Source organism: Corvus hawaiiensis, chromosome Z, assembly GCF_020740725.1.
Source record: "Corvus hawaiiensis isolate bCorHaw1 chromosome Z, bCorHaw1.pri.cur, whole genome shotgun sequence".
NCBI lineage: Eukaryota > Metazoa > Chordata > Aves > Passeriformes > Corvidae > Corvus > Corvus hawaiiensis.
This window is the reverse complement of record NC_063255.1, coordinates 108,593-118,329: the sequence shown is the minus strand read 5'-3', so window position 1 is coordinate 118,329 and position 9,737 is coordinate 108,593. Positions and strand designations below refer to the sequence as shown.

Below are 9,737 nucleotides of genomic sequence, written 5' to 3'. Positions count from 1 at the left end.
GTATGTGCCGCAACGATAGCGTCAGCCTGGGAGCGCAGCCGAAGCGTGCGGCCCCAAGGAGCCCGGCCCTCTTAGGAGATGGTGAGTGGAGGAACTGTCGGGTTCTGGCTGAGGTGCCACTAAGTTCACGCCTTGATGTTTGGTTCTCTTTCTTGTAGCCAACTAAGAGACAACGGCCTGGTAACGGCTGGAACTTCCCAGATGGCGAGGTGGCCTTCTTTCACACCTGATGCAGATTTGCATCCCCGGACAGCCGAGAGGTAAGTCGAGGGCTACGCCTCACAGAGGTGACGAGAGCGATGTGCTGGGTCGGGACTCGTCGGAGGGATTTTTGAATTAGCTCTGGAGACGGGGATGTCCAAGAAAGGGCCCCTTTAGGCCACATAACGGGAAAGTCTCATTTTTGATCACAATGCTGAGGCGCGTAGGACAGAACAGTCCCGGTGCGTGTCGTGTCGCTCGTCTATCGTGTGTTCTGCGTCTTTTGGGCTTCTTGTGTCGCGTGTCTTTTTCCTTTGCCCTTCGAGGTGCTGGCGGCCGTTCTTCTCACTGGGAGTTTCTCTCCGTGTTGCACCCCCGTGTTCGTCACGTCCCGTGTCACAGGGGCCAGCGTGGGTTTGGCCCGGAGCTGCTCTGCCCTGCTGCATAGTCTGGCGTTATAGGTGCGATAGGGCAAAGCCCGGGGACTTGAAATTTGTTATGTAGGCTGTAGTTGCCATCTAGATGGTATTCCTAGATTGACATAAGGTGTCTGTAGCCATTAAGTTCTTATGCAGCTCTTTGACTTTTATCATTAACTTTCTTTCAGACGCAGATCGATTATATCTGTGGCGGAGCGCTCCATACCAGGTGAGGGGGTTCCCACAGGAAGGTGAGTCACCGTTTGTGTTTGCGGGGCAAGTGTAAACGGGTGGCTATGTTCTAGCATTGTTCTCTGTCTTTGTTTTTAGGTGGTAAAGCCGGATCTTAGCAGTCAGTGTCGAGTGAGCGAGGTAAGCAGTGGCCGGTGGAAAGAAAAAGTTGTTGTTGCTTGGGCGCCAGGTTCTGGCGCAGCTCTTAGCATCTATTGTCATTTGTGCGTTTTAGGCGGTCCACTTGCATTACGCCGAACCCCCTCGCAGAACGGCCGACGGACCCGGCTCGCCGCCCTCGTGACCCCTCCGCAAGTATCGCAAAGCTCTGCGATGAAGCCCTGACCTTTTCCAGGTGAGGGTGCAGTCCGGGTAGCCTTTGGCAATGGCCGAGGAGTTGCGGCGAGTCGGGGAGGGAGGGAGGAGCGAGGGTCCACTCAGGTTTCAGCAATGCCACATGGCCTGTCTCCTCTTACCTCAGGTATAGCCTGCGACGGTGGCATCAGCCTCGGAGCGCGGCCGAAGCGTGCAGCGTGAGGTCCCCTGCCATCTTAGGAGATGGTGAGTACAAGAATTGTAGTGGGCCACGTGCCGCTAAGTTCAGGCCTTGACAGGTTTTTTTTAATCGTAGCTGACTAAGAGACAACAGCCCGGCGACGGCAGGAGCTTCCCGGACGGTGAGCGGCCTTCTTTTGCACCCGAGGAGGATTCGCATCCCCGGATGTCCGAGAGATAAGTTGAGGGGATGCAAGCGGGGTGTCGGGTCGGGGCTCGCCGCGAGGGAATTTTGTGTCAGCTTCAGAGATGGGGATGTCTAAGAAGGGGCCCCTTTAGGCCCCCTAAAGGGAAAGTCTCCCTTTTGATCACAGCGCTGAGGCGAGCCAGGCAGAGCAGTCATAGTGCACGTTGTGTAGCTTGTCTCCTGCGTGTTCTGTCTCTACTGGGTGTCTCGTGTCTTCTGCCTTAGCCCTTCGATGTGCTTGTGGTCATTCTTCTCGCCGAGAGTTTTCTCTCCTCGTCGCTTGCCCTCGTTCGTCATCATCTGTGTCACGGGTGCCTGTGTGGGTTTGGTCCGGAGCTCGTCTGCCCTGCTGCACAGCCTGGCCTATAGGTGTAATAGGACCGGGCCCGGGGACTTGAAATTTGTAATGTAGGGTGTAGTTTGACCTCAAGATGGTATTCCTGGATTGACACAGGATGGCTGGAGCTATTAAGTTCCTGTGCACCGCTTTGACTTTTGTCATCGCTTTCTTTCAGATGCAGACGGATTAAATCCGTGGCAGAGCCCCCTGCACCGGGTGAGGGGGTTCCCGCAGGAAGGCGAGTTACCGTTTGTGTTTGCAGGGCGAGTGTAAATGGTGGCTATGTTTACAGCATTGTTCTTTGTTTTTAGGAGGTTAAGCTGGATAGCAGCAGTCAAAGTGAGTTGAGCAAGGTAAGCGGTGAGTGGTGGAAAGAAAAAGTTGTCATTCCTTGGGTGTCAAGTTCTGGTACAGCTCTAAGCATCTGTTGTCATTTGTGTGTTTTAGGTGGTCTGCCTGTATTCTCCGAGCCTCCTTGCTGCCAGACCTGGCTCGCCACCCTTGTGAGCCCTCTGAAAATATTATGGGACTATTCGACCGAGCCTTCACTTTTTCCGTTCGAAGGGTCTTTCTGAGCAGCCTTTGGCAACGGCTGGGGAGTTGCATCGAGTCAGGGAGGAGGAGGAGGAGTGAGGGTCTGCTCAAGTCTCAGCAATGCCGCATCACCTTGTCTCCTCCTAATCAAGGTATACCTTGCAACGACAGTGTCAGTATCGGAGAGTGGCCAAAGCATGCGGCCCGAGGACCCTGGCCCTATTAGGAGACGGTGAGTGGCGGAATTGTCGGGTTTTGGCTGAGGTGCCACTAAGTTCATGCACTGATGTTTGTTCGGTTTTCTTTGTTGTAGCCGACTAAGAGAGAACAGCCCGGTGACAGCAGGAGCTTCTCGGATGGCGAGGCGGCCTTCTTTTGCGCCCGAGGCAGACGTCTGAGAGATAAGTCAAGGCTTGTGACCCACAGATGGGGTGACAGCAGAGTGTCGAGTTGGGACTCGCCAGGAGGGATTTTTGAGTCAGGTTTGGAGGTGGGGATACCCAAGAAGGGGGCCCTTAGGCCAACATAAAGGGAAAATCTTAATTTTGATCACAATGCCCAGGTGTGCAGGGCAGAGCAGTCCTGGTGCATGTCACTTGTCTATTGTGTGTTCTCTGTCTTTTGGGCATCTCGTGTCACAGGTCTCTTGTCTTAGCCCTCTGAGCTGCTCATTGCAAACGCTGGGCGTTATTCTTAGCATCTCTGCTCTTGGTGTTCCTCAGTGTGGTGCTGATACCATTGATCCTTTGACTCTTGAGCTTGGAACTTCATCAGAATCGCGTCTCTTTAGCAATGTTGAGTCGGGTGTCTTTTCTGGTCTTGTTCTGAGCTGCATCGACAGCTGTGCGCCACAATGATCCGTTATAGGGGATGAGGATTTGTAAGAATGCGAAGACAGCTAGAGGATTCTGCCCGTACAATTCTCGGGCATCCATCTTTGCGGTTCTTGGATTAAGCCTTTCTGTTAGCGTCCTCTTCTGCCAGGGTTCTTGGAGCCTTGTCGGCTCACCGCCGGTCTTGCCTAGGTCATCTAATTCCTCGTTCTCTTGGTCCTTGTGCTCATCTAGCCCAGAGTTTTCTCTCCTAGTTGCGTCCCCTTGTTTGTCATCTCCTGTGTCACGGGTGCCTGCTCGGGTTTGTCCCGGAGCTGCTCTGCCCTGCTGCACAGCCTGGTGTATGGATGTAATAGGACAAGGCCCGGGGACTTGAAATTTGTAGTGTAGAGTGTAGTTTGGCCTCTAGATGGTATTCCTAGATTGACACAGGATGGCTGGAGCTGTTAAGTTCTTATGCAACCCTTTGACTTTTGTCATCACTATCTTTCAGATGCAGATGGATTAAATCCATGGCAGAGCGCCCCACAGCGGGTGAGCGGGTTCCCATGGGAAGGTCAGTCACCGTTTGTGTTTGTAGGGCAAGGGTAAATGGTGGCTGTGTTCCAGAATTGTTCTTTGTCTTTATTTTTAGGAGGAAAAGCCGGATCTCAGCAGTCCATGTCAAGTGAGCGAGGTAAGCCGTGACGGGTGGAAAGAAAGTGGTTATTGCTCGGGTGCCAAGTTCTGGTGCAGCTCTTAACATCTATTGTCGTTTGTGACTTTTAGGTGGTCCGCTAGTATTACACCGACTCCCCCCCCCCCCCCCCCCCCCCCTTGCTGCCCGGCCGAAGGAGCCGGCTCGCTGCCTCCGTGAGCTCTCCGCAAGTATTACCGGGACTCTGCGATGAAGCCTTGACCTTTTCCATGGGAAGGCAACGGCCGAGGAGTCGCGGTGAGTCGGGGAGGGAGGGAGGAAGGAAGAGCCAGGGTCCGCTCAAGTTTCAGCGATGCCGCATCGCTTTGTCTCCTCTTAACCCAGGTATGTGCCGCAACGATAGCGTCAGCCTGGGAGCGCAGCCGAAGCGTGCGGCCCCAAGGAGCCCGGCCCTCTTAGGAGATGGTGAGTGGAGGAACTGTCGGGTTCTGGCTGAGGTGCCACTAAGTTCACGCCTTGATGTTTGGTTCTCTTTCTTGTAGCCAACTAAGAGACAACGGCCTGGTAACGGCTGGAACTTCCCAGATGGCGAGGTGGCCTTCTTTCACACCTGATGCAGATTTGCATCCCCGGACAGCCGAGAGGTAAGTCGAGGGCTACGCCTCACAGAGGTGACGAGAGCGATGTGCTGGGTCGGGACTCGTCGGAGGGATTTTTGAATTAGCTCTGGAGACGGGGATGTCCAAGAAAGGGCCCCTTTAGGCCACATAACGGGAAAGTCTCATTTTTGATCACAATGCTGAGGCGCGTAGGACAGAACAGTCCCGGTGCGTGTCGTGTCGCTCGTCTATCGTGTGTTCTGCGTCTTTTGGGCTTCTTGTGTCGTGTGTCTTTTTCCTTTGCCCTTCGAGGTGCTGGCGGCCGTTCTTCTCACTGGGAGTTTCTCTCCGTGTTGCACCCCCGTGTTCGTCACGTCCCGTGTCACAGGGGCCAGCGTGGGTTTGGCCCGGAGCTGCTCTGCCCTGCTGCATAGTCTGGCGTTATAGGTGCGATAGGGCAAAGCCCGGGGACTTGAAATTTGTTATGTAGGCTGTAGTTGCCATCTAGATGGTATTCCTAGATTGACATAAGGTGTCTGTAGCCAGTAAGTTCTCATGCAGCTCTTTGACTTTTATCATTAACTTTCTTTCAGACGCAGATCGATTATATCTGTGGCGGAGCGCTCCATACCAGGTGAGGGGGTTCCCACAGGAAGGTGAGTCACCGTTTGTGTTTGCGGGGCAAGTGTAAACGGGTGGCTATGTTCTAGCATTGTTCTCTGTCTTTGTTTTTAGGTGGTAAAGCCGGATCTTAGCAGTCAGTGTCGAGTGAGCGAGGTAAGCAGTGGCCGGTGGAAAGAAAAAGTTGTTGTTGCTTGGGCGCCAGGTTCTGGCGCAGCTCTTAGCATCTATTGTCATTTGTGCGTTTTAGGCGGTCCACTTGCATTACGCCGAACCCCCTCGCAGAACGGCCGACGGACCCGGCTCGCCGCCCTCGTGACCCCTCCGCAAGTATCGCAAAGCTCTGCGATGAAGCCCTGACCTTTTCCAGGTGAGGGTGCAGTCCGGGTAGCCTTTGGCAATGGCCGAGGAGTTGCGGCGAGTCGGGGAGGGAGGGAGGAGCGAGGGTCCACTCAGGTTTCAGCAATGCCACATGGCCTGTCTCCTCTTACCTCAGGTATAGCCTGCGACGGTGGCATCAGCCTCGGAGCGCGGCCGAAGCGTGCAGCGTGAGGTCCCCTGCCATCTTAGGAGATGGTGAGTACAAGAATTGTAGTGGGCCACGTGCCGCTAAGTTCAGGCCTTGACAGGTTTTTTTTAATCGTAGCTGACTAAGAGACAACAGCCCGGCGACGGCAGGAGCTTCCCGGACGGTGAGCGGCCTTCTTTTGCACCCGAGGAGGATTCGCATCCCCGGATGTCCGAGAGATAAGTTGAGGGGATGCAAGCGGGGTGTCGGGTCGGGGCTCGCCGCGAGGGAATTTTGTGTCAGCTTCAGAGATGGGGATGTCTAAGAAGGGGCCCCTTTAGGCCCCCTAAAGGGAAAGTCTCCCTTTTGATCACAGCGCTGAGGCGAGCCAGGCAGAGCAGTCATAGTGCACGTTGTGTAGCTTGTCTCCTGCGTGTTCTGTCTCTACTGGGTGTCTCGTGTCTTCTGCCTTAGCCCTTCGATGTGCTTGTGGTCATTCTTCTCGCCGAGAGTTTTCTCTCCTCGTCGCTTCCCCTCGTTCGTCATCGTCTGTGTCACGGGAGCCTGTGTGGGTTTGGTCCGGAGCTCGTCTGCCCTGCTGCACAGCCTGGCCTATAGGTGTAATAGGACCGGGCCCGGGGACTTGAAATTTGTAATGTAGGGTGTAGTTTGACCTCAAGATGGTATTCCTGGATTGACACAGGATGGCTGGAGCTATTAAGTTCCTGTGCACCGCTTTGACTTTTGTCATCGCTTTCTTTCAGATGCAGACGGATTAAATCCGTGGCAGAGCCCCCTGCACCGGGTGAGGGGGTTCCCGCAGGAAGGCGAGTTACCGTTTGTGTTTGCAGGGCGAGTGTAAATGGTGGCTATGTTTACAGCATTGTTCTTTGGTTTTAGGAGGTTAAGCTGGATAGCAGCAGTCAAAGTGAGTTGAGCAAGGTAAGCGGTGAGTGGTGGAAAGAAAAAGTTGTCATTCCTTGGGTGTCAAGTTCTGGTACAGCTCTAAGCATCTGTTGTCATTTGTGTGTTTTAGGTGGTCTGCCTGTATTCTCCGAGCCTCCTTGCTGCCAGACCTGGCTCGCCACCCTTGTGAGCCCTCTGAAAATATTATGGGACTATTCGACCGAGCCTTCACTTTTTCCGTTCGAAGGGTCTTTCTGAGCAGCCTTTGGCAACGGCTGGGTGTTGGGGTCCCTCCCCTGCCGTGTAGCCCTGGGAGAGGGGCCCTGAGGGCACAGACACGGGGCTTCCCTGCCCCTGCTCAGCCTCGTTCCCATTGGTTGGTTTGTGTTCCCTGCGCGGGCAGAAGGACCCTTGGTCCCGTGACTGGAACAGTTCCTCGGCAGAGCCCTGGCCATGCGGCTGGAGAAATAAACATCTCTGAAACAGCTATCAAGAATCTGTCTGTCCATATATATTTCCTTTCCACGGGACTCCTGGTTTGATATATGCGTGTTGCAGGATCCCCACTGCAACAAATGGTGGAGATTTGTGAGCAGAACGATCCCCGATCCCTAAGCGACTGATTTGTGTGAGTAAACCCTGGAAACTTTGGATTCCTCTTCTTGGTTTTGCTTTGCTATTCCGTATCTAAACTATGGAGGAACCGTGGGAAGACTCTTGGCTCTCAGAGCCGCATATGGACATTTATCTTAAACTTAAAATGATTCTTGAACAACGATTTGTAAATTTTAGCTTGATTCAAGCTCAAAAAGAACTGAAACACTTCCTGGCATGGTTGTTTAAGAACTTTTTCTATGTTTCTTGGGATTTAATTCTTACCAAGGGCTTTTGGAAAACCGTTTGGACACAGTTAATACTGGAGTCAAAATATATGCCGATGGAAGAATATTTTCGTGAATATTATTTAGTTACCGAGACTGTTGAGCAATGTCAGCTGTGTCCTGGCGAAGGGAAGCCTGGCGCAGGGACCGTGCGGCCCAGGCCACGTGCACCGAGCACTCTGCGAGCAGCAGCGAGGCAGTTCCCGCGTGCGGGCGGAGCCACGCGAGCCGCAGTGTCGGTGGCGGAGCGAGGCGCGGCGGGACCCGGCGGGACCCGCACAGCGCAGCACAGCGCGTGGTGGAGCGAGCCCCGGGAACGCCCGACCGAGAGGGGCGGCGCGCGGGCAGCGGCTGGCGGCGATGGCGGTGGAGCGGAGCCGCGCCCAGCCGAGACGCGCGCTGGAGCGGAGCGCGGGGGAGTCATCGCTCGGGGGCCCGGCCGAGACGTGGGTGCAGCGCCCGACAGCGGCAGCGAAGCTGCGACCAGAGGAGGCGACGCACGGAGAACTGAGCGGCGTGGCCCGGCCCGGCCCGCGCAGCCCCGAACGCGACCCCGGGAAGAGCGCGCAGGCACCAGCAGCCCCGACAATTCCAACACGGGAGCAACCGAAGGAGAGAGCAAAGAGGCAGCGAGACAGAAAACAGCAGCCACTCGGAAAAAGGAAAAGATCATAGCAACTAAGACCTTAGGGATAGTAAAATGGTATAATGTTAAGCAAAATTATGGTTTTATAACAAGGTGTGACAACCAGCAAGACATATTCGTGCATAGAACTGCTATTAAAAAGAATAACCCTGAAAAATGCATCCCAAGCTTGGGAGATGGAGAGGTGGTGGAATTTAATATTGTACTAGGGAGAAAAGGGTTACAAGCATCGCAGGTCACTGGGCCTGATGGTGTTCCTGTAAAAGGCAGTATATATGCAAAAAATCGTAGTCATGTTAGACAGTATCTCTATTGTAAGCCCCCCCTACAGTTTCCCTTTCCTAATCCCACCTTTCCCTTTTACCCTATGTCCTATTACCCCCAGTGTATTCCCAATCCGTTTTTTCATCCATGGTTTCCCTCACAAAACCATGCTTTTGCCAATTGTTTCCCCAAAAATCCCTTTCCAATGCCGAGTGGGGGATGAAAAGGGGGAGGGAAGAAGTTAAACCCTCTCCTGCCTCAGTTTCCCCACAAAGCATGCTCAGAGAATTCTGTCTCCCTTCTGTCAGCCCTAAGATGTTCCAGAGAATCTGTTTGGACATTTAAAGACTCAGGAGGGTGGCTTGTTTTGTTTTGAAACTGTTCTTGTTATGTTTATCCAGTTGTTTTCATTCTCCTTTTATTAAAATAAAACGGGTGAGGTGTTGGGGTCCCTCCCCTGCCGTGTAGCCCTGGGAGAGGGGCCCTGAGGGCACAGACACGGGGCTTCCCTGTCCTTGCTCAGCCTCGTTCCCATTGGTTGGTTTGTGTTCCCTGCGCGGGCAGAAGGACCCTTGGTCCCGTGACTGGAACAGTTCCTCGGCAGAGCTCCGGCCATGCGGCTGGAGAAATAAACATCTCTGAAACAGCTATCAAGAATCTGTCTGTCCATATATATTTCCTTTCCATGGGACTCCTGGTTTGATATATGCGTGTTGCAGGATCCCCACTGCAACAGCTGGGGAGTTGCATCGAGTCAGGGAGGAGAAGGAGGAGTAAGGGTCTGCTCAAGTCTCAGCAATGCCGCATCACCTTGTCTCCTCCTAATCAAGGTATACCTTGCAACGACAGTGTCAGTATCGGAGAGTGGCCAAAGCGTGCGGCCCGAGGACCCTGGCCCTATTAGGAGACGGTGAGTGGCGGAATTGTCGGGTTTTGGCTGAGGTGCCACTAAGTTCATGCACTGATGTTTGTTCGGTTTTCTTTGTTGTAGCCGACTAAGAGAGAACAGCCCGGTGACAGCAGGAGCTTCTCGGATGGCGAGGCGGCCTTCTTTTGCGCCCGAGGCAGACGTCTGAGAGATAAGTCAAGGCTTGTGACCCACAGATGGGGTGACAGCAGAGTGTCGAGTTGGGACTCGCCAGGAGGGATTTTTGAGTCAGGTTTGGAGGTGGGGATACCCAAGAAGGGGGCCCTTAGGCCAACATAAAGGGAAAATCTTAATTTTGATCACAATGCCCAGGTGTGCAGGGCAGAGCAGTCCTGGTGCATGTCACTTGTCTATTGTGTGTTCTCTGTCTTTTGGGCATCTCGTGTCACAGGTCTCTTGTCTTAGCCCTCTGAGCTGCTCATTGCAAACGCTGGGCGTTATTCTTAG

General features: G+C 53.9%; 2 long non-coding RNA genes across 2 annotated transcripts; both read left to right on the top strand.

Annotated features, from left to right (window-relative positions):
- On the top strand, window positions 1–1,187 carry LOC125319583. Its single transcript, XR_007200820.1, has 5 exons — window positions 1–81; window positions 159–260; window positions 809–849; window positions 951–992; window positions 1,087–1,187. It is a non-coding gene; the product is annotated as an uncharacterized LOC125319583 (long non-coding RNA).
- A 3,134-nt stretch (window positions 1,188–4,321) lies between these two features.
- On the top strand, window positions 4,322–5,508 carry LOC125319578. Its single transcript, XR_007200815.1, has 5 exons — window positions 4,322–4,402; window positions 4,480–4,581; window positions 5,130–5,170; window positions 5,272–5,313; window positions 5,408–5,508. It is a non-coding gene; the product is annotated as an uncharacterized LOC125319578 (long non-coding RNA).
- Window positions 5,509–9,737: the final 4,229 nt, after the last annotated feature.